This window comes from Protopterus annectens, chromosome 2.part1 (assembly GCF_019279795.1).
Source record: "Protopterus annectens isolate FY-2018-M chromosome 2.part1, PAN1.0, whole genome shotgun sequence".
NCBI classification, from domain to species: Eukaryota; Metazoa; Chordata; order Ceratodontiformes; family Protopteridae; genus Protopterus; species Protopterus annectens.
In genome coordinates this window covers 93919421-93944987 of record NC_056729.1, presented here as the reverse complement: position 1 = coordinate 93944987, position 25567 = coordinate 93919421, and the positions used below count along the sequence as shown (strand labels likewise).

The 25567-nt window shown below is 41.8% G+C and overlaps 1 protein-coding gene across 1 annotated transcript in view; it reads left to right on the top strand.

Annotated features, from left to right (window-relative positions):
- Positions 1 to 25567, top strand: part of FBXW7 (F-box and WD repeat domain containing 7) — a 1850919-nt gene that overhangs the window by 401378 nt on the left and 1423974 nt on the right. The window lies entirely within an intron of this gene.

Genomic DNA, 25567 nt, shown 5'->3' with positions numbered 1-25567 from the left:
CGCGGATCCCTTCAAGTCTTCCTTTCTGAGTGCTCTCATCGAAGCATCTTCCCTTTTTGCTTCCAAAGTGAAAGATACGCTAGCCAGGTGCGAACAGGATGGCAAGATCCTGTCTGCCTTAGGCGTTCGTTTTTCCAATCCTCAACATTCCTTTTCCAGGAACCAGAGGAGTGGGAAGATGTGGCACAAAAAATCTCAGGGTCCTTTCCGTGCCGCACGTGGTGATAGACTGTAAAGTTGAAATAAGTTCATGAGCCCACTGCATGATTGGGTCGTAGACTAGACAACAAGTTTATGAGCCCATAGCATGATTGGGATGTAGACTGTATACTGTTAAAACAAATTCATGAGCCTACCGCATGATAGGACGTAGAGGTATGTGTTGTTAAAATAAATTCATGAGCCCAAAAGGACGCTGGGACTTAACAGTGTGATTGCGAGAAAGTACCCTCAGAGAGTCTGAAAGACTGGTCAGTTCTGGACACAGTACCTATCCGCCCCGTTATCCCGACCGCAATGCTGGAGTTGTAACTCTTGAGCTCACGCAGGGACAAAAGCAAGGGGGTGCTGTGGGAAAAGGCTGATTGAAACCTGTCCTCTGTTGCTGCATGGTGACAGACTTCCTACCCTTCCCGTCCTCTTTGGTGTGTGGATTATTACAGTTATTTTCTATCTTTGGAATTTCCAGAATCCAGGAGTTTTATGGTAAGCCTAACATTTTTATTATTACATTGTTGCCTCACAGCAAGAGGTTCTCCTGTTTGATTCTCGGCTGGAGTCTGCATGTCCTCCCTGCGGTTGAGTGGCCTCCGAAAGACATGCGTGAATGGGCGTGCCATCCCTGAAGGTTGGGCAGGCAACTCGGCACCGTAAAAATTGACTGCCAATCATTAGCAGACCGGAGTTCCGCTGTGGCGACCCCTAACCTGGAAAAGCCGAAAAGGCAAACAACAACTGATTTATAAAATAAGAAAAATGGGAGCAAAGATAAGCAAGCAAGATCAAATCCCTGAAAATGGAATACCTGCATATTTTATGTATTGTAATTATAGAAAGGAAAGTTGTAAATATCTGTATGACTGGTTTCAGCTTACTAAGAATTGTGCTGGTGGGGTATTTCCATTAAATGGAACTTGTGATAAGACTAAATTGCTGACATTGAAAGGCATTTTAGAAGAAAAAAACAATGCAAAGTAAGTGAGGAACAAATGACGGCATTTTATTCTTGGTACAGTAAAGCACTTAAAAGGGAAAAGGAGTCCTCATTAAGAGGGTTGCAGGATGTTAATAGGAAATTGTTTCAACAAGAGAGGTTAAAAAGGCAGTATAGACCAGTAAAAAGGGATCCCTTTATCCTGACTTAGCAGGTTTGGAACAAACTGAAAATGACCAAAAAGCAGAAACGTCTAAAGAGGATAATAATCCTCCCTCCAATAGCTATTGCACCCCACCCCCATATGTACCGGTACGGGTGGCTCCTGTACAAAATTCTGCTGTTTCTCAGACCTCTGCATTTTTTTGAGCACAAGGTCAGCATGGTGCTGTTGCATCTCAACTTAGTTCTGCTGTTAGCTCTCATCTTTAGAACAGCATCTGCAGTTAAAAGTTTTTTTTTTCCTTCCTTCTTCCTATCATTCTCAACAAGCTTCTACCTTTCCAACAGGAGCACTAGTGTTTGACACTCCTGTGGCTCATCACAAGCGCTCACATGATAGGGTAGGACAAGAGGCTATTGCCTCTGCAGAAGATTTTTTTTGGCAGGTTTAAAAAAAAATGGGGGGGGGGGGCTAACACTGATTTGCATACTATGTCTAAATGTTTTGTAACTGAAAGAAGTGAAAAAAAAAAACATCCATAAAGGTTTAAGAAGGAATAGAGAAAAAAAACTATTACAACCCTACTTTGGCAGATTTAAACTAGATGCTTTGAAAAGTTACACCAATAAAATAAGAACACAGTTACTTGAAAAGGCTAAAATAAATTTTATTCCCACAGGAAATGCACTAATAAATAAAAAGGAAAGCACTGGTGAATGACATAAGTGTGTCAGGCATGTAGGTAAAATAAAGAGAAAGCCCCTGCAGATTATTTGAGTCATCTTAAAGCAGTGTTTGCTAAACATTTAGAAATGCCATATCCAAATGAACAAGCTAAACCTGCTATTGCAGCTGCCTTCGTGCAGGGTTTGCAAACCCGGTACAAAAATCAAATGAAACAAGTGCTTATAGACTCGCAGGAAAAAGACTTAAAGTCCATACTAAGTGCTGCAAATCACCGTACTGACTATGGCAGGGTAATAAAACAAAAATAAATCTTAATCCCTTTGCTGCCACTGAATCAAAAAGGACCCAGTGTTAAAGTAGAAATAAATGCAAAGCCAATTCTATTCTTGGTAAAACTGGCAACACTAGGTCTGTATTAAAAGTTACTTCAGACAGTTAAATAACAGTATAAAAACAAAGTAAGGGCGGTTGGTGTAACAAATGCTACTGTTACTTATCCTGTTTCAGAACCCATCCACATTTCTTTAGGTCTGAGTGAAGAAAAGCATTCTTTTCTTTTGAGTACTACTGCACCAGTAAACCTACTAGGAAGAGATTTGTTATATAAGCTGGGTTGTACTATTTACTGTACCCCAGAAGGGGTGTATCAAAATGTTCCAACAGAATCAGAGGGGAAGTATTGGCAGTTTTATCAGAAGCGGAGGAACAGCCTGCTCGAAGCATATAGGCAGATGAAGAGTTACTACAGCAGGTACCTGCCAATTTGTGGGCTAAGCATGCAAATGAAGTAGGCATACTGAAATCAGCAAAATCAATAAAATAAAATTAAATCTATCAAAACCTCTCCCCAGAGTCCCACAATATCCACTAAAGCCAGAAGCAGAGCAGGGAATCAAACCTGTAATTCAGTCTCTAATACGTCAAGGAATAATAATACTAGCTGTGAAGATTGGAGGAGGATAGGCGAAGGATGCTAACCTAGTCAAATAGAATTTGATACATAATTCTATCGTTTGTAAAAATAAATGTAAAAATACAGCCTTGTTTCTTAAATGAAAGAAAACACTGTAAAATGTGAACTTCAAGATTGTTGCAACATTGCCATCTGCTGTAAGGAAAACTAAGCCAAGCATTTCAAATGTCCTTTGAAGTTTAAATTATCTAAATAGTGGTGCCGAAGCGGCTGGCTTAACACATTATTTCTATTGTCTTAACTAAAGGAATAATTGCTAGAGTGTACATGTGAAATGCCTTTTATTGTTTTAGTTTCCTGAGCAGGTGTTAGCTTGCTAAATAATGCAGTTTGTTTGCCTGGGAACTCCAGACTAAGTGTCAAAATGATGTAATGTGTATACTGTGAAAACCTAAGTGTTAGAATGATGTAATTTGGGAGGGCCTAGCAAAGATGTTTGTTAGTGAGTTTAAAAACTATTGCTCAGTGAGAGACTGTGAGCATTTTGATCTTGATATCTAACATCATCACTCTGCCTGTTGTCTTAAGAAGTGTCTTAGAAGTATGTTTTCTTGTAGTAATAGCTAGGAACTTAGAAGAAAGTTAGACAAGTGTTTTTCTGTTATATCAGAACTTTCCTACTGTATTGTTTTAAGTTTGTGTGATATCTGAACTCTTAGATATTACTGTGGTATAGTAGTATTGTCTTGTGTTTTAATTATTTATTATTAAATATTTTAAAAACCTTTACCTGTGGCTGGTTTGTGTAGAGATAAGTAAGCTCTAGAGTACATTGCATATTTATAGAGTTTATTGTAATAAGCCACTCTAATAAACCTTAGACTGAATAGTCACATTACCAATTGGATAATAATATTGCACAGTAATAATTAGACACCCTTTTAAGAGCCTTTGGGTAACTGATAAGTATTAGCTGGTGGTGGCAGAAATTACTACCGTGTAGTCTGGGTAAAGGGGCACAGCTGGATAATCTATGTCATCCTTTTCCAGGAGTGTCTGTGAAGTTGTATAAATACTTATCTCAAAGTGTGTGTGGTGTGTCAGCTACCTGGGCAGGGACACAAAGCACTGGTGGAACAGAGAGGGTACTGGAGGTTATCTTGCCAGCTAGGCTGAGATCTGGACCCTATAGCTGTGCCAATGGGGAGTCTTATTGGGGACCTGGAGAGCAAGGGAGCAACCAGCCCCACACTGACTGTGATCTCTGTGTGTAGTTAAGGGAAATTGTACTTCACTGTGTGTATTTGTTATCCTTTCCTCTCATATGAGACTACCTCCCTGGTGTTAGTGGTGAGGATTGAGGCTCCTTGATTGCTGGGCCAGGGCACAGTCGTCAGACTAGCTAAAAAGCCCTTGTAATACTCCTGTTTTCCCAGTGAAAAGGCCAGGAAAGGATACTTATAGATTTGTACAAGATTTAAGGGCTGTAAATAATGCAGTATTTATTTATTTCCAGTTTGATTACCAGGAAACTCCATTGGGCCCAGAGAGCCCGTTTTCAGTTGAGGCCCGGGGAGAAAAGCTCCATGAAACAGATTACAGTAAAGATAGCAGTCCAATAAAAAAATAGAAGTACAAGTACAAATACATATCAAATAATACAAAGCGTGAACAATATTGCCCATAGTGGAAAAATATCGTGCAGATACATTTTAACAAATTCACACAGTTAAAGTCAAAAGCTATTTACAATATTTACTGAGTATGAGAGATCGTATGGGAATTAGCTATAGAATGCTGTAGCCAGCTATAAGGTGCTTAGGAACTCAGGAGATACCCTCTCGGGGGCTTTTGTGAAAGAGTTCTAGGTAGATAAAATGCAATTACATCTCCATTTGGAGGAGAGATGAGTTTAAAGCTGAGTTTTGAAGTTGTTTTTGTTTGACATTGTCCTTAGTGGGCAAGGGAGAGAGTTCCATTTCTTACTTAAGGAGAGGAGAAGTTGTCCAGCAGGACGTTTAGGTTTGTGGACAGTAATTAAGTTTTGTACTACCTACTTTTCATGTTATTCCAAATCCAGCAACAATACTGAGTTGCATACCACCTACAGCTAGTTACTTTTCTGTGATAGATTTATGTTCAGCATTCTTTTCTATACCTATTCACCCTGACAGTCAGTTTCTGTTTGCTTTTACTTATCAGGGACAGCAATGTACCTAGACGCTGGACAAGGATATACTAAATCTTTTTCATTATTTTCTCAAATTCTAAAAAAAAGATTTGGAAAATGTGACATTTCCAGGTGGGTGTGACATTTCCAGGTGGGTCTGTGTTAGTACAATATGTAGATGATTTACTAATAGCATCAAACTCCTTTCAGCAATGTTAACAGGATACCTTGCATCTTCTGACTATCCTTGCAAGAAAAGTACACAAAGTGTCAACAAAAAAAAAATTACAGCTGTAGTTTTCCCTCAGATATGTTATCTTTGTCATTTAATATCTCAGAATAGGATCGTACAGTAGTTATCCCTCACTCTGAATCATCTTTATTACTTAAAATGAAACTCATCCCTTCTTGACTGCACGTCTAACTAGATATGAACTTGCACTGTTTTCTGATCCATCCATTTCTCTGATCCACTGTTGTGTAATAAATCCTGCATCTCTGTTGCCTACTGCTGAGGATGGTGAAGAGCATGACTGTGTGTGTGTAACTAACTATTTGCTTCCTCGTAGGGAGAACTTAAAGGACACTCCTATATTCAATGCTGACATGCATCTGTTTGTCGATGGTTCCTGTGGAAGAGAGCAAACAGGAAAGTTGATCTCGGCAATAGCAGTCTGCACTAAATAAACAATATTGTTGCAACAAATATTAGAGTGTGTTCACTCTGCTTAAATAGCTGAGCTAGTGGCTTTACAAAAAGCCTGTGAGTTAACCAAAGACCAGGTGGCCAATATTTTTACAGAAAGCCGTTATGCTTTCGGGGTGGTACATGACTTTGGGCAACTTTGGAGAGAGAGAGGGTTTTTAATCTCTTCAGGAAATCAAATTAAAAATTCAGGGTACATAAAATCATTGTTAGATGTACTTTTGTTACCTAAAAAGCTGTCTGTAATCAAATGTTGTGCACATCAAAAGCAGTAGTAAATTGTTGTAAACATCTTTGTATGTTGAAAGCAACAAACTACAACAGTAATGATGTGTTTGATTTTTGCAAAATTGTCAGCCTTTCAAGCTAAAGCATCAAAGGGAAAAGTTCTGAGGTGGCTCAAGGATGGATGTAGAAAATCCTCTGATGGGATACGGCGACATCCGGACGGCAGACTGGTGGCGCCTGCCTCTTTGCTACCTTACCTGGTAAGGGCATATCATCTACCGGCCCATACAGGTAAGAGCTTTATTTAATCAAATTACCCAAATTTGGTATGCCCCTCATGTCTCCTCTTTGATACTTCAGTATGGACAAAATTGTAGTATTTGTTTGGAATATAACATAAGCAAACATGCCAACTGCAAATTTGCATGTTTACCTCCACCCTAGGGACCTTTTGTTAATATACAGCTGGATTTCATCCAGATGCCTAAGACTAATAATTTACAATTTATTTTGGTGGTAGTGTGTATGTTCTCAGCATGGGTGGAAGCTTACCCATGTCGCAAAGCAGATGCAGTCACAGTTATTAAAAAAAATATCTGATTACATACCGAGATTCGGTATACACAGCATTGTTAACAGTGACCAGGAAACTCATTTTAATAATAATCTGTTTAAAGAGTTATGTAAAGCTTATAATACTAAGTTGAGTCTTCACTGTCCCAACCATCCCCAGTCATCTGGATTAGTGAAAGGGGTAAACAGGACCCTTAAAAATAAAATTTCGAAGATTTGTGCTGAAACCCACATAAAGTGGCCCGAAGCCCTTCCCTTAACATTAATGAGTATGAGGGCCTCACTAAATGCCACCAGAAAATTGAGTCCATATGAGATATTAATGAAAAGACCCATGGCCCTTCCAGCTAGCCCTCCAGTGAAAAATGCTGATTTAACTTTGTCAGATGATGCTCTGATTTGTTATTGTAGGAGACTCCTCAACATTTTGCAGCAATATCATCAAACAGTAAAAGCAGCATTACCAAAGCCTCTTGACCAACCCTGTCATCAACTACAACCGACTGATTGGGTCTACATAAAAAAAATTTTCCAGAGGAAAAACTGGCTCAGTCCGAGGTGGAAGGGGCCTTTTCAGGTCCTGCTAATGACTGCAGTTCACTGTGCAGGACTGCCAACGTGGATCCATTCGTCTCATTGCAAGAAGACCTGTCATGTGGAGACCCCAGACGAATCATCACAGCCAGCAGAGGGAGATTGAGGTGTGACAGATAAATTATCTGCCCAGCGAGAAGGTCAATTTCAGTAGCAGTCCATGATGAATCCACTGGCGACAAGTACACTTGCTTTGTTTCTGCTGCTGTTCCCTTCTATAAACTGGTCGAGAGAAAACAGTTTCTTGCTGGTCCTTCAGCAATATGCCAAAAATCTAAACAAAACAAACTGCTGAATATGTTTGCATGAACCTCATTATTCTAAGGCAGGGATTCCCATGGTTCCCATCCCTGCATCACAGGTTTCATTTGAAAAGGACCTTAATGACATCAGCTTTACCTGGTGTAATATAACTGATTTTTCAAAAGTTGTGTCTCTTCAGCTTGCAACCACACAACATGGGGACACATGTTATGCCAGAAATGGGACTGTGCCAGTAGGGAAAAGCAAATGTAATGACGCCAGGCATGAAAGTTTGTTAAACTCTTTGCATTTAAAAAGCTATGACTGGGGGCGTGGCATGGGCATAAGTGACCGTTACTACATCTGTGGTAATCGTGCCTACCCCTGGTTGCCTACAGACTGGTCTGGATGTTGCTTTATAGGTTATATTAACTCCTGCTATTCAACATTTTGAACACCCACCAGCAGGTAGACTGAGAAATAAGCAAGCAATCCACTGGACTGAGCAAGTATTTTCAGTTTTAATCCTGGGTATGGAGTACAAAGGACAATGCTTGAAATCACCATACTTGCCCAAATTCTACAGGAGGTGGCCAACGAAACTTCACATCACATCAGGGTGGCAAATCAAGAAATGACTAAAATGTGAACTGGGGTGCTACAAAATCAAATGGCGCTTGCTGCAAAAGGAGGGTGGTCATGTGCCCTCATAAGGAGTCGTTGCTGGTCATATATTACTATCATAATGAACAAAAAAAAAAAAAAACTGTCAAACTTCATGGAACAAAGGCCAGTATTTTTGGTAACCTGGGAACTAGCATAATCCAGGGTATTGTCATTGTACTTTTTATTATATTTGTGATCATTTTGGTATCTTCTATTCTAAAGGCAGTGATTACAAGATGTTTAACCTCACCTGCACATGAAATGCCACTGCATGCACAAATCAATGACAGTTCTATTTTGACAGAAAATGATGACTACTATGATGCTGAGGCGTATTTTATCAAGTTAAAAAAGATAAAAATATAATTGTGTATGGTATGACACTGTGGTGGTGGTACTGCGGTAGCGTTGTCGCCTCACAGTAAGACGTTGTCCTGTTCGATTCTCAGCTAAAGCGTCTTCTATGTGGAGACATGCGTGAATGGGCGTACCTTCGTTGAAGGTGTGCGTCAGAGCTGGCAACTCTGTACGTAAAAATCTACTGCCAATCATTAGCGGACCGAAGTTCCGCTGTGGCGACCCCTAACCGGGAAAGCCGAAAGATACAACATGTGTATGGTATGACACTGATAGTGTCAGAGGGAGAAAACTGTTATGGAGCAAGACCAGCTTATTAAAATGTATATTAATTTCAGCTTATTAATGATGCTAGAATATGATTGTTAAAAAGCAAATATAATTTGTAAGCAATGCTTGGAAAAATACAGCTTCATAAGTCACAGTATTACTGTTCATTTTAAGCTGCATTCTTTTAGTATGTAATAAGAGAGAATAGTATGTGTTGCATGAAGTGAGGCATGTAGTTATTACAAAAAGGAATTTGTTAGCCTGACTCCTCCAGGCTAGGAGCACATTGTTGCTATGGTAGGTTTGAAACATCCAAGGTCAGAAACAAGACCCCTTGGAAGCAAGTGAATCATATATAGGAAGGTGTTCACGTGAAGTTTGAGGTGAAAATCACGGGGGATGAGAACATTTGCAAAGTTTTCTGTAGGACAAAGTCATTATAACATCATCAAATTGCATGAGCAGCTTGATAAGAAAATGTATAAAACTACAGTTTTTGTATGTAAAGTGAGAATGCTTCATCAAGAATTATGAAGACCAACTCCCAGCGCTGTAAGAATAAAATTTATGTTTGCACATCCTGAAGTGTTGTTCCTGACTAGAGGAATATAAGGTAAATTCTTAATGTTATTTATTTATGACTTTAACAACCCCCAGAAGCAAAGGGGGTAACAACTCCGGAAGATGCCCCTGTAGAGGCAGAGGGGGTCCACATAACCAAGGCTCCAGAGACTCTTTCTGTGGACAGTCTTACCAGCGTTCCAGCGCTCTTACCAGCGCTCCTGAAGAGCTGCCTGATTGCTTGCATCTGGAAGCAGTCGGCATCGTTTCTCTCTGCACCAAGCTGCCTGGCACTCTATTACCACTGATCGTTGGGTGCAGAGTGTAATTATTTGTATTATATGATTATACCATTCCCCTTATTTCTTATCCGAAATGTCCAACAAAACTTCCCGATGTTCCACCCAGTCAAGGGAAGAGGCAGCTTCAGAAATAAAAAAGCTATGCCAAAAAAGAGTCATCCCAACCAGTCCCACTGGACCAATGCAGATCTGGATTTTACTCTAGATTCTTTTTGGTGCTAAAAAAGACAGGGGACTGGAGACCCATTCTGGATCTCAGCAGCTTGAACAAGTCTGTTGCCCAAACCAAATTACGGATGGTCATGGTTCAGTCCATTCTCCCTTTTCTGAGGGAGGGTGATTGGATGTGCTCGATAGATCTCCGGGATGCGTATTACCACATCAAAATGAACAAGCGCTCCAGGAGTCTGCTTTGCTTCCGGCTAGGAGCCAGTCATTACCAGTTTCGTGCCCTGCCATTTGGTCTTCTACAGCCCCCAGAGTGTTCACAAAGTGCATGGCAGTGGTTACAGTTCACTTGAGATTGCAAGGATTCACGGTGTTTCCATATTTGGACGATTGGCTCCTCACCGCCCCCACCAAGTGTCTTCTGGTAACAGCCCTACAATACACACTTTCTCTGGTGGAAATTTTGGGGATAACTGTGCACGGGGAGAAGTCAAACCTGGTCCCTACCCAGCAGATAGAATTTGTCGGTGCGGTCTTAAACACCCGATCCTGTCTGGTGTCGCTCCCAGCTCGCAGACTGAGGCTTCAGCTCCGGGTGATACTGTCAAAACAAATTCTCAGCGAGAGAGATTCTTCAGGCCCTAGGATCCATGCCAGCTTCAATCCCGATAGTTCCTCTTGCCAAGCTGCACATGTGAATTCTCCCAATGGCTTCTTCTGGCTCAGTGGTTCCCGAATCATCACCCTCTATACTTCCAGATCCAGATAACCAACTCCTGTAAGCAGGACCTTCTTTGGTGGATGAGACCAGACACAGTACTTTGGAGCCGCCCATTCCAGTCCCCTCAGCCCACAGCCATTGTGACCACGGATGCTTCCCTGATTGGGGGGGGGGGGCATTTCCAGGGAAAGACAGTCCAAGGAACATGATCCACTTTGGAGGCCAACCTGCATATCAACATTCTAGAACTGAGAGCAGTGCTGTTGGCATTGCAGACATTCCATCAGGTTCTTCCTTCTGGAAAATTGCAATCCAGTCATACAGTATGTCAGTAGTCTGTTATGTCAACAAGCAAGGAGGAACCAAGTCTTGCTCCATGTGTCGAGAGGCCATGAGGATTTGGCAGTGGCCGATAGCTTCCAACCGCTTTCTGATAGCAACGCATATCCCTGGGAGCTCCAACGTGATTGCGGACAAGTTGAGCAGATGTATTCTCCTGCCCCACAAGTGGTCCTTCAATCCCAGTGTGCCGACAGAAATTTTCAGCCGCTTGGGCCAGCCATGCTGTGACCTTTTCGCCTCTCCATCGAACAAGAAGTGCAGCAGCTATTTTGCCTTATTCCTCCCAAAGGAGGAGTCCCCGAGGGATGCTCTGATTCACGATTGGCCCATGGGTCTTCTTTATGCTTATCCCCCCATTCCTTTGATTCTACAGTTCTTAAAAACAACTTTAGGGGAGCCAGACTTTAATGTTTATAAAATACTGCGATGTCATGAAGGTTTGATATTCTGAGTTAAGAGACTAGAAAATTAAAAATGTATAAAAGAGGCATGCATGATTATAATGGCCAGTTTGCTTTTACTTGAAAAAGCAGAAGAGAGGGCTAGGTGTTTTACACTTAAAATATCTGAACAAAGGTAATTTTAAAGTTAATAAATAAAAGGAAAGAGTTCCTCCTTGAAATTCTGTCTTGCTTTCAGTCTACTACTTGAGTTGTCATCAGATATGGACACTGATGTGAACTGTTTTAACACCCATTTACAAGCACTGTAATTTGCCTTCTGCTTCTAATTCTGTCCCTTTGGATCACCTTATAAGAGGGTTTGACAGAACTTTAGAGGTAAATTAAAACAAAACTGAAAATTTTTCAGGAGATATTAAAATATATAAAACATTTGTTATTAATTAAGTTGGTATTTTTTTCCTGGTGAGGTAATTTCTTTACTAAATAAAGGATTGTCTCTTGTTCCTGGATTCTGTCTCACTTTCAAAAAGTTTGTGATTTAAAAGTCTTTACCAGGCCATTGAACTTAATCTTTTTTATACATACACCAGGAGCAGCCACTCAAGTTTATTTTTTTAAAAAAAAATCTACCTTTGAACCACCCTATCACCTTACTGTAAGAATGTTTGAAGAAATGTTTATACAAGAGTTTATTAGGCTTGAGTCCAGTATTACTATCATAATTTATCCTTGGTAGAAGGAAGGGCTCTTGATGGTATTAGATGTAGGGGGATTTATTTACAACTGAAGCCGATAAGGGTAGGAGAGTAATAATGTGGAAGGATGATGATGGTAATGAAATGTATAAGCAGTTGCCAAATGGTATGTTTTATCTCAAATTATTTTTGTTTCCAACAATGTCATTCAAAAAAGAGACAGAGATTGTATTTTACTATGGCTGTGGACACTGGTATCACTTCTCGTGAAGTGAAGTCAGATTTGACCATTAAGGAATTATGCCCTGAAGCATTCTGTTTTGCTACCTGAAGATTTTATGGGAAATTTTCCTTCTCTAGATTGACCTATTGTCTCTGGCTCTAGTAATTTGACTTCACCTTTGCCAGCCTTCTTAGAACATTATTTAAAGTCATAACTAGCCTTTGTTCTGGCTAGATTGGAAGATTTAACAAAGTTTCTGAATATTTTGGATGACAGTGTAAGAAGGTTGTTCTGTACACTTCATGTTAGAGCACTTGTACGTCTGTTGCACATGATAGTTTACTATGTATTTACATTATATTAGACAATATATATGCACACACATAAATATTTAATGTATACAATATATCGCATACATCCCCTTTAATGTACTTTAAAAAAGTTAACACTACTCTTTTCGTGGCAGTTGTGTAACTTAATGAGCATGATTTATAACAAAAGAATGGTGAGAAGCTTAGTTTGACAGCTAGTTATGGTCCCAAAAAGCAAATCCAAAAATGAATGCCAAACAGCAGTGGATATGTTTTAATTAGGGAAAAGAAAAATTTCCTAAAAAGTCAACCCGAAAGAACTATATAGCTTTAAACATACAAGAGCAGCAGCTGAGCCTGAAACCCAGCAAGAGCCAAACCCACTGGTTCCCCCACCATGGGTTGCAAAATAGTACAGCGTACCTACGTACTACTCTCCCATGTAATTTGAAACTATATAGCAATATAAAACTAGAGAGGATGGCTTTCATTCGAGCATAACTCATTGATATCGCACCTGGACTGTTAGTTTCCGCAGATATGGTGTACGAAACAGGGACTCATGTCTAGTCTTCTACCAGGTTTGTTAAAAGAAACTGTACTGCTGGAACGTCCCAAGGACTGCAGTAGCCCACCACATTGGCTGTCGATATCCATTTCTAATGTATGCGATTGAAAGTAAACAGTATCCGCACCAACCTGTCAAACAGTACCATTACAACTACAGTAATTAGGCTGTGAGCATGTGCTTTTTGCATGCTTTCAGGCCAACCAAATACTTAACTGGTGTTGAGGAATGTGAATGTGAGGGCAACTGATGGTAATACTGATACTGCCCCACGTACTCTGATTCAAAGCACGTTGGAAAAACAATCACAGCTCTCATTTAGCAGCAACTTAATTGAGTGCTCTTCTGCTGGCTGCAGCAAAATTTTTAGATGTTCTTCGTGTTTCACTGTTGCAGTTATCACATTTGGGTTATCTGCCTGCAGGTAGTCCTCAGCCGGCCTGAATACCAGAGTCTTCGGATTTTTGCGTTGGATGCTGTCGCTTCTTCCATGACATCAGGTCGTCAGGGGTATAAAACATGCAGCCGATGCCATTACATCAGTCTTTCTTGCCGTGCAGTGCCTGAAGCAGAAGCAGTTCGCTGACTCCTGAAATTTTCGTTTTCGAGTTTCAGACCTGAAGTCTTCAAAAAGATAAGAACCCTGTTCGGGATCCTTTTTTCTTGCTCTAACCGATGTCAGAAAAAATTAACAATTGACTTGCCTATGAGATTGCTGCTTATTGGTTCTTCATCACAGAATTTAAAGCTGCTGTTTCCGTTTTTTTTTTTTTTTTTTTTTTTTTTTTTACTGTTATCAAATTGTGAGTTCTTGAAAGGTATTAAGTGATACTCATGGAAAACTTGATGCATTGGTGTACTCTTTACTACCCAGTGTATTTTTGTAAGTTGTTATCCATTTTTCCCTTTTAGATAGTGATAATGTGGCTTTTTTTTTGGTATATGTTCTGTTGTCAAAACCTGCCTGAATCATACCTCTCAACTGTACAGATTTTTGCAGAATGTCCAGATTTTTGCCTCATAGTTTTGGTCCGTTTTTCATAAAATTGTGGTTTTCTGGCAAGATAGTGGCAAATCATTAAAGATTGAAGTAAAAATTTAATGACACGCATTTGAGTTTCAGACTCCATACCCATCAGGAAATTAATGCTAATGCAGAACCTGTTATTCTATCAACTTTCCAAGTTTGTAAGAGCAATATTTATAAACTATTTATAAATTGTCCCACTTTTATTCATGGCTTTGACCAGATTTCTTGCTCTAATAGGTTGAGAGGTATGGCCTGAATTAGTGTTCAGTTTAGGGCTACAGGAATTTGAGAGGATTGCAGATGAGTTTTACCTATGTTAAGTTATGGGAACAGTAACTTGTACTGTGTGCTTAATTAAAAGACGTGTTTTATGCATGCAGGTGGTCCTAGTGCTAAATAGTAAACAACATTAAACTTGATGCCTCATCTATGGTTCTGAGTTTGGCATGCATTTTATTTCTGAATATGTTATTTCTAAATATTTTCTTGTAAATGTATATGATGCTCTTCATAAGGATCACTACTGCAGTAGCCAGGGGTTAGACAGACAATGCCCCATGCTGTCTGGGTTATAGCCTGCCAAGGATACAACAGCCGACTAGCCACCGAAGCTTTTAGGACATCTTCCGTGTGCCTAAACCATTAATCACAGCTCAAGCTGTGCTGAGTAAAAGTCTTGTGTGCCAGGCCCTCCAGAGCGTTCCTGCCACCAAAGAGCTGTCTCTTCTGCTGGCTTTCAAGGATCTATGGTTGGCTAACACTGTTCCATTGTTGAACAGATAAATTCCCTTTGGGGAGAAAAAAATTTCCACATTATTTTTTGTGGCAGGAAAACATACTTTTTCTGTAAAACCTATTTAATCAAGTTAAGCGAAAGTGTTTTTAGAGTGTCATGTGACCTTTGTACACTTTTAAATGGGAGTATTACTTTTATTACTTTACTGGTAAAAAGTTGTTTAAACCATTTAAGAGATTTTTTCTGTGGTAAATGTGATATTTTACTTTTGGAGGCTGTGATAAGTGTTTAAAGTGTTTTTTACTGTGTTTGTTTTAAAAAGGAAGAATTTACTTTTTTACAGCTTACTATTTTACTGATTATTGCTGCCACACTTCACTGGGAATCAAGCACCTTTTTTGACTTAACCATTGAACAACTTACCGATTCCTGTATTCTACTTTATTCCAGCTACAAACAAGAAAAAATAGTTTTGCAGCCCTTGTCACCACAGCAGGCTGATAAAAGTGCTTTAGTTACAGGTGGGTGACTCTGATGTGGCCAAAGGTGGTTTCTCAGACCACTAAGCTTTTTCCATGGATCCCACTAGTTTACTCCCTACAGCCACCATAGACCAGGGGTTAAACATCTCCCATGTAGCTGATGAAGTGCTTTTAGTGGGCAAGGGAGAGCCACTCTTGTTGGTCCTGAGAGAAGGGGCAGAGAAAGCCATTCGGCTTAGCCAGAAAGCTGTGTCCATCACCAGGGAAAATTTTGCTGGCAAAAGTGGGTTGGTTTGTACACAAATTCCTGTCAGAAAGAAAGGGACACTTAAACATATGTCTCATCCTCTCTCATTTACCCTGAACACGAGTAATTTACTGGGCTTAGCTCAAGGTTTACTGCAGGCTGTTAACCCTTCCTGTATGGCTGTTTCTGGTAAATGAAAAAGGGATTTTTCATTTTCTGAAGAGATTCAAGAGTTTGATCCTCAAAATGATTCTGAAAGCACATATGTGTGGTCTTGATAGAATTCTGATTCAGATACTGTGGATAGTGTGACCTATTTATTTTTTATTTTATTTTACATTTTTTGACCGGGATAATCTGACTGGATACATGTCCATTTTCACTGGGGGCCCAGGGAGAAAAGCTGCAAGGTACAACCAATAAGAAATTACATGGGTCGTGATAAACACACTTTTAAGATAATTTATGTAATCAAGTTATTCAAGTTCACAAAGTTAAGATTTCACAAGGTAAAAGACCTAGTGTTTCACACACAGCTGAGTTGTAAAGTAATTAGCACACCCTTCCTCAGCCAGTACATTTGATGGATTCTCTTTCTTTGAAACTATTTCTGTAATGGATCTGTTGTTTCACTGGGAAAACAATGATGATTTTCAATTCCCGAGGAAGTGTTATGACTTATTACAACTGGAATTTCCAGAACGTACTCCTATTCCTTCTGTTTTGTCTGCTTTGGGGAATGTTTTTTGTCACAGCCTGCAATTTACGTGAAAGCCATCCAGCTGCCCACAAAAAATCTGATAGACTATTTAAAATGCCTCAGTCTTTTAAGTTTTTATACCAGAGCTGACCTAACGGCTATTGCTTTAGTTAACCCAGCTGTTGCTAAACATATGGTACATACTAATTACTCTTCTTCTAACAATGGTGGGAAAGCTTTGGATACATTTTGGGAAAATATATTCTTCTGCAGCACTTTTTTTTTTTTTTTTTAATTTTTGGTGATTATGCTCGCTCATTTGTTGAGGTTTGTGTGTTGTGAGAACATAAAGTCAAAGTAAACTTTATTGTCATACAAATCAACACAGGAAAAAGTGCATATCACTGCACGAAATTTAGATACTCTGGCTCGTACTGTAAGAATTTCATTTTACAGAAGAAAGTTAGATTAAATTAATATAAATTTCAATAGTAAAAGTAAAAATAACAATAGGGTACTAAAATAAAGTAAAAAAAAAACTGAAAGCTTTTTTTATAGCAGAGTCTAAACAAATAGAACAAGAACAGACTCAGTAGAAATATAAAGATATATAAAAAACAGTACTACAAATAAATAAAAAAGCGCACAGGTAAAACTTACCCACCATGAATATATGCCATAAACTTAGTCTGCAGTTTACATAGTACAGATACAGATGTATAAAGTGAGCTTTGCAGAGAGTTATGTAAATAACAATGACATATTGCACCTAAATAATGTTTCACCCATTTAGCAGGTTAGGCTATATGTTTGTTGTTAAGTAGTCCGATAGCTTGTGGGAAGAAGTTGTTATGGAATCTGGATGTCCTGCATCCAATGCTTCTGTAGAGCTTCCTTGCTGGCAGCAGTTTGAACAGTCCACAAGCTGGATGGTGTATATCCCGCAATAGTTTTTGGACTCTATCCTAGCATCTGTTTGAATATATGTCCTGTAGAGATTGAAGGTTGGAACCAGTGATTTCTGTGACCTGTTGAAATATTTGTGCCCTCTTTTTCCTCTTGTAAGGAGAAATTTGCTTTGTGTAACTTGGTATTTTCTGTATCTCAGCTTAGTACCCACTATTTGAAATTTTCATAGGTTCATATGTGTGTTCTAGGCTAATGGCCCTGGCGCCTTGTACAAGCCTAGCCCATAGAAGTGCCCTGGCATCGTGCCACCTGACGTTAGTTCCCAGTGCCACTATCAAGTAGAGCCACTGGAGTGATCCCCTGGGTGAACTTTCTATTACCCATCAACTCATCAAGATTTCTCTTGAAGAGGGACAGTGAGGTGCTCTGCTTGACATGTATGGGAAGTCTATTCCAGAGCACAGGCAGTCTCTGGGTGAGGAACGTGTCCCTCCAGCATGTTCTGTTGATTGTGGTAATGAGGTTGAGGTCTCTGGACTGTGTGGTGCGGAGAGATTGAGATTTCTTTAGATGTAGCATTTCTAACAGAGCTGGGTCAGACATGGCTTTATAAGTCAAGCAAAGATCGCCTCTAAGTAGGCGATATGAGACAGAGAATAGCTGGAGTCTTTTGAGCCTGTCTGTGTAGGACATGTGTTTAATGCCTAGGATCCTCTTTGTGAGATACGTCTGTAGCTTCTCCAGCTGTTGCAGGTGTCTAGTGAGTTACATGCTAAATAGGGCATTATACTCCATAATTGGTCTAATGAGGGAAGAGTAGAGAGAGATGATGACCTCTTTCGTCCTGGATGCACAACCCTTGGTAATGAGATGTACCACACAGAAGGACTTTCTGACCACAGTGGCAATGTGGTGGTCAAAGGAGAGGTTGCTATCAACCTGTGTCCCCAGATCTCTTATGCCTTCAGTGTTCAGTGGGCTCCCATCAATGTGGTAATTAGTGGGAACTGAGTTTTTTACCAAAGGGGATGACGACACATTTTTGGCATTAAGCTTAAGGCCATGGTTTCAACACCAGTCACTGGTCTCAGTGAGGCCTTTCTGTAGGATGTCTGCATCACTTGGGGAGTTAATAATGGCTCTCGGCTTCCAGTCGTCTGTGAACTTGGTCAGCCAGAGTCCCTTTGTGTTGGCCTGGACGTCTGAGAAGTAGATGCTAAACAGTAGAGGACCCAGGACCAATCCCTGTGGGACTCCACTCGTGACTGGTTGGCAGTCTGACTTGAAGTCTACTACTTTCACACAGTGTGTTCTATCTGTGAGCCAATTTGCAATCCACCTAGTGATATAGGGGTTGATGCCTAGTTTGATGAGTTTATCAATAATTCCTGAGTGAGGAATGGTATGAAAGGCCTTGGCCAGATGGAGGTAGGCTGTATGCACTGCCTTACCTTCATCCACAGCCCTGGTGACTGACACAAAGAAGTCAACCAGGTTGAGCAGGCATGATCTCCCTTTCAAGAAGGCAAATTGCGTGGGGTCTAGAATTTGGAGATTTCCTATATCTCTGTTAATCAGTTCCATTGTGATGTGCTCCATAGCTTTACATACCAGACTAGTCAGGCTAATGGGGTGATAATTCCCAGGGTGTGTAGTTGCTCCCCCTTTATGAAGAGGGATGACTGTAGCAGTGTGCCATTCAGTAGGGACAAAGGCTGAGGTGAAGTTGTGACTGAACAGGGCACAAAGATGTGGTGCCAATTCGCTTTGTAGTTCATGTAGAACATATCCAGGGATATTATCGGGTCCCATGGAAGCTGTATTTTGGGCCTTGGACAATGTAGCTTTAACCTGTGCTGCAGTAATGCTGGGTGCCTAGTATTCTTCCGGTATTGTGGTTGGTCCTTTGGCGGGGGAGGGGGGGTAAAGTTGGCACTGAATCTGTCAGCCAGTATGTTGGCAATATCTATTGGCTCACTATATGATGTACCATTGTGCAGTAACTCAGAGCAAATCTGGGTATTGCCGTGGAGATTCTTGATATAACTATAGAAGGCTTTGTGATTGTTAGTATCTACTGCAATTCTGCCTTCATAGTTGGCTTTAGAGGATTTGATGAGGGATCTCAACTTTTTGTTGAGGCTAATAAGGAAGTGTTTCCAGTCTTGGGACTTAACCTTTTTCTGCAACAGTTTCTTCCAGTTTCTTCCTTCTGTTGTATAGCTTATAAATGGCAGGGGACCACCAGATTGGCTTCCTTTTTTGGAGGAGAGTGTCTTGGTTCTGTTGGGTATGGCTAGTTCCATGCATTTATGTACATATTTGTACAGTGCATTGGTGTATGATTTTGCTATCTGCAGCTATTTTCCATTGGCATGGGTGCTGTGAAGTTAGCCACCTCTGTTTTAGGAGCCCAAAGTCAGCTTTCGAGAAGTTTTTCAAGGTGATTACATTTGCAGGGGGTGTGGGTGAGATGTGGATTTCCGTGGTGATTATTTTATGGTCAGATCTGACCAGGGAGGGATTGACTGCTGGTGTAGTGGTCGCCCATGTTAGTAATACCCAGGTCAAGGATGTTGCTCCCTCTAGTGGGGGTCAGAATGAGCTGGTCCAGGGGTTAGGGGTCGCCACAGCGGAACTCCGGTCCGCTAATGTTTGGTAGTGGATTTTTACGTGCCGAGTTACCAGCCCTGACGCACAACCTTCAACGAAGGCACGCCCATTTACACATGCCTCCACATAGAAGACGCTGTAGCTGAGAAACGCGTAGTTCTCCCAATTGATGGAGGGGTAGTTGAAGCCTCCTAGTATGAGAGTGTTGGGTTGGATCTTGATAGAGTCCAGGGTGCTTAGGAACATGGAGTGAGAGTCTAGGAACATATGCTTATGATTTTGCTCATGCCATCTGCATTTGCAAAACCTCCCAGGGGATGTCAAAAGCCAGGGTACCTTTTTGGCTAGGCTTATATAGGCCCTAGGGCCAATAGCCTAGTACCTACTTATGAACCTCTGAAAAATGAGATTTTGAATTGTCTCTTGGATAACGAACTAGTTTTCTGGACCTTCTGATGTACAGGTCATTAAAAAGTGATCTGATGATGTCAGTTTTCATTCATTCCCCAACCAATGGGTTTGGATCCGACTCGGACACTTTTTCTAGCTCTTGAAACATTGAATGCTGTTGAGCTGCTCTCTTACCCATAATGCACTAAACCACCTCCTTACTTCACATCTCATTTGCCACCTTCATGTATACTCATGTTTGCTGCTAGCTTTCGAGTGTTAGTCTTTTTTGTAAGTAAAAGTAGAATATTTTCTTGCTTCTGTCTTTAGAAATTATTTACCTCTGTGCCCTTCTTACACATATTGGTGTATATTTGTTATATACCATTGTTGGTAGATGTTCTTCGTGTTTCACTGTTGCAGTCATCACACGCGGGTTATCCTGCCAGGGTTGGCCCTTAGTCGGCCCGAATACCAGAGGCGTAGTATTTCTGCGTTGGTTGCTGTCGCTCCAGGACTGACGTCAGGCCGTCGGTGGTATAAAAACAGGCAGCCAATGCCATTACATCAGTCTTTCTTGCCGAGGAGCCCAAAGCAGAAGCAGTTCATGCGAGTGCCGGTTGGCCGCTACCTGAGTTTTCGTTTACGAAATTGAATCATCTTGAAGTCTTCTAAAGCTAAGTACCCCATTGGGGATCCTTTTTTCTTGCTCTAATCGATGTCAGAAAAAGTTAACAATTGTCTCGCCTGTGGAAAGCAAATACCACACCAAGATTTCCATTCTTACTGCGTCACATGTTTAGGCCAATTCCGTATTCTGAAATAGCTTCGGTAAGCCATCTGACTACTGATCTTCCAAAAAAAGTAAGGATAAAGACAGAGACAGACCGCACAGGTCCAAAACTGCCAACGATGCTACTGTTAAGCTATTCGCCAGTTCGCCGGTACTCAGTGAGGCGCTTTCACAGCCCCGATGCCCGCTTCGATGGATTCGCAGGCCACTACCGAGTCCCATTCGGAATCCGGTATGCCGCAAGACTCTTCTTTGACTACAGAACCTGCAGATGTCTCTACCTTGGATGGGTCCGGAGCCTCTGTGCAGGCACCAGCTTCTGAGGAAGTTCTTTGCACTACTGATATTCGACACAAACTGACTGCTTCTTTTGTGTCTTCAATTCTTTATAAATCTACTGGGTTTCTAAGGCCAAGAGTACGAGCTATGCCTAAAAAACAGATGATCCTAACTGAAGTGCCTGCTTCCATGCCACAGTCACAGATGCTTAAAGTAGTGGAAGACCTTATTATGCTGATTAGGGGAAGCCAGCCTTCTCTTGCTAAAAGAAAAGGAGACTGGTCTCCAGCAGCTTTATCTGACCAAGAGTCTGACGACTCTGAGGTTTCTGATTATGAAGACATGCCCTTGTCTGCCTATGAGGATTCTGATGCAGAGGAATCCATTCCTCCTGCCTCCCCTCCAGAGGATTTTTCTTTTGGTGAAACCCTACATACGTTGAGAGAGCATTTCCATTTGGAATGCCAGGATTATCCTCAGTCCAAAGAGAGACTCGGGGAAATTTTTATATTTACCACAGCACAGACCCTTAGCTATCCCTCCTGCTGTGGATGTTGTGATTGATGTCTTTATGGAATCCAGTCTAACTCCTGATACTTTACCCCCTGCTCCCAGGAAACCTGACAGGTACTACAGAGTCCCTGACGCTCACAAATTTCTCTTCAAAAATCCTACTGCTGACCCAGAGAGCATCTCCCAAAGACCTAAAGGAATAAAAGCAACTACAACTAAGAATCCTACCCACTCAGTCAATCAGTCAGGGATTCCCGAGCTTTAGACAGATGGGGTAAAAAAGTATACACCTGTGCAACTCTTGCCATTAGAGCACTAAATTGTCAGTTCCATATGCTGAAATATCAACAGCATAGTATGGAACTTATTAAGCAGAAATTGTCCACCTTCCCTGACTGTGCAGAAAATAAAGAATTACAGGACCTTATGCATTCTACAAGCCAAGTCAGCAAGCATACCCTGCAATATGGGTTTGACACCCTAAAAGCATCTTGCAGGGCAGCAGTCACAGGTTCTGTACTTAGAAGAAGACATGCCTGGCTTAAGGAGCAGACCTTGCCAGACCATGTCAAATCAAAATTACTGGATGCACCTCTGAACAAGGACAGTCTGTTTGGCACCAAAGCAGAAGATGCAGACAGTCAAAGATTTTTTTGCAAGTGCAGCCTCGAAAAATTCAGTAGGCATTGCCCTTCAAAACTTTGGTCCTCTCCAGCCCCCTCAAGGCCACCTCAAACTAGACGTAGGGGGAAACAGACCCCCCAGACTACAGTCTCAGGGTGTGTGGAGATCTAAGCAATGGAGTACCTCCACTTCTAAAACAGGAGTGCTAAGCCACCCCCTTTATGGAAAGAATTCACAATGACTTCTCAACTCCTCCCCTCACCTCTGCCCAATTGCTCGCACCCCTAGGAGGAAAACTGGACCTCCATCACCAGTGATCGATGGGTCCTCGACATAGTATCCCACGGGTACAAATTTTATTTCCACATGCTGCCAACCCCAAAAGGGTTCCCAGATCTTCCTCCAAACCAGTGGGTAGAGACACAAAACCAAGTTCAGTCCCTGCTCTCCATAAGGGCAATTCAGCCTGTTCCTGCAGAACAGATAGGTCAAGGTTTTTATTCCAGACTTTTCCTGGTACCCAGAAAAGAGGGCACCTGGCGCCCACTCTTAGATCTATCCATTCTAAACACCTTCCTGGTGGTAGCAAAATTCGGAATGGTCACCCTACAGCAGCTTCTTCCTATGCTGTCCAAAGATGCCTTGTTAGCCAACCTATACCTAAAGGAGGCCTATCTGCACATGCCAGTCAGGGACTCCTGCAGGAAATATCTACATTTCAGGCAAGATCTATGTATTATCAGTTGTCTGCATTTCCCTTTGGCTTATCCACTGCTCCCAGAGTTTTCACAAAATGCCTGGCTCCAGCCATTGCATATTGCAGACAAAAAAATATTAAAATGTACCCATACTTGCACGATTGCCTGATTCAGGCAGACAGTTAAAAGCTGTTGCAGCACCTTCTAACCTCCCTAGGGTACACTGTCAACGAAAAGAAATCAAAACTAGTCCCCAGTCAAAAAATTGTATTCCTGGGAGCAAGCTTGGACACAGCATCCCAGATGGCATTCCTTATTCCAGAAAAACAAGCCTATCTGACAGGCTACTTCGCTCAGATGGCCATCAGAACACAGCTATCTGCAAGGAAAATCCTGCAGACTCTAGGGTTCATGGCCTCCTACATTCTATTAATTCCATATGCCAGACTGCATATGAGGAAACTATAATGGTACTTGTAAAGTCTTTGTTGCCAACATTCGCAGGACCTGGAAACTATCATACCTATGATACCTTGTCTAAGGAAAGAGTTTCTTTGGTGGGCAGCAGCATGCAACCACAACCAGGAGCTCCTCTTTACACAACCCCACACCGCTCAGACCCTAACCACAGATGCATCAGACTATGCCTAGCGTGCACATCTGGACGGCAGGTGCATTCAAGGCCACTGGAACCCAAATCAAATTCATCTGCACATCATCCAAAAAGAGATGCTAGCTGTCCAGCAGTCTGACAGATTTCATATCCCTACTCTCTCTGGGGCCTCTACTAATCGAAACAGACAACACCACAGTGATGTGGCACATCAACAACCGGGGGGGGGGGGGCACTCTTACCCAGTCTGCAGGCTAGCCATGACTCTTTGGAACATGGCCTCAGCCATGCATATTCACCTGCAAGCTCAATTCCTGCCAGGCAACCAAAACTGTCTGGCAGACAACTTAAGCAGAAATCTCCTAGACCCACACGACTGGCAATTAAACCACAACACCTTCAACCTTGTGACCCAGAAATGGCGTACCACGAAGGTGGACCTATTTGCTTCCCCCTACAACCACCGGCTCAGCAAATTCTGCACCAGGGAACCTCACAGCAAGGCCTGAAAAGTGGATTCCCTATCCTTCCAGTGGGCAAACCTGTCAATCTATGCATTTCCCCTCTACCTCTTCTTACAAGAGTATTACTGAAGATATGGGGGGGGGGGGGACGAAGGGCAATCCCGATTGTCCCAGACTGGCCACGCCAACACTGGTACCCACTACTGCGCAGTCTGTAACCATTGCCTCCATGGCACCTCCCCCAGATCCCAACTCTCCAGACTTAGCACGAGAGACCGTTCTTGCATCCGCAATTGCAGACCCTGAACCTTGCAGCCTGGCTTATTCCTTGACTTCTCCTCCAGTGTCCAGCCTAAGCAAGCAGGTACTGGATGTCATACATGAAGCCAGACGACCCAGTACTAGAAAATCCTATTCTGACAAGTGGAAAAGGTATTGTTCCTGGATCCAGACTAAAGGAGCTGATCCAGCACAGCCCTCCTTACTTCTCATCCTGGATTATGTAGCAGACCTACTCCACAGAGACCTATCCATTAAGATCCATGCCTCTGCTATCTCTGCTTATTACAGCACTGAGCCACCTCTCTTCTCACACCCTCTCATCAAGCAGTTCATGAGAGGGGCTAACAACTTAAGGTCACCAAGAAGAGCCCCTACCCCTGCTTGGGACCTTAACTTTGTGTTGGAAAAGCTCACTCTACCCCCTTTTGAGCATGCAGCTTCAGTAGAGTTAAAATTCCTCTCTTGGAAAAGAGCCTTGCTTCTGGCCATCACTGCAGCTAGAAGAGTGTCTGAGCTACAAGCACTTATGGCTGTTAAACCCTTCTTCATTTTTCATGCTGACAAGGTCTCCTTCAGGACTAACCCAACTTTCATGCCTAAAGTGGTGTCCAGTGTGGCGCTCAACCAAGTCTGTCCATTTGCCCACCTTTTTCTCTAATCTTCAAAATAAGGGGGAAAGGATCCTGCACTCTTTAGATGTGCACAGACAGAAAATCTGACCAGTTACTAGTCAGCTTTGCACCAGGGGCAGAGGGCAAGGCCATATCAAAACAAACCATATCCAAATGGATAGCACACTGTATACATTTCTGTTACAAACACCATGGGAAACTCCACCCTCGGGGGGGGGGGGTCAGAACACATTCCACTAGGGTAACTTCAGCCTCTACAGCCTTTCTCAAAGGAGTCCCTACCAGGGACATTCTGGAAGCTGCAACTTGGAGTTCTGTTCATACCTTCACCAAGCATTACCACCTGCCTATCTTTTCCAAATCTAGGTCGGGCTTTGCAACCACAGTCCTGTAGGGCATACTAGCCAGTCCCAACTCTTCTTGACTGCCTCCACCCATTCTTCATCTTTTGGAATCAACCCGTGTGTGATGACTGCAACAGTGAAACAAGAAGAACATAGTACAGATGTTCATCGTGCATACAGCTGCAGCCATAACAGATGGG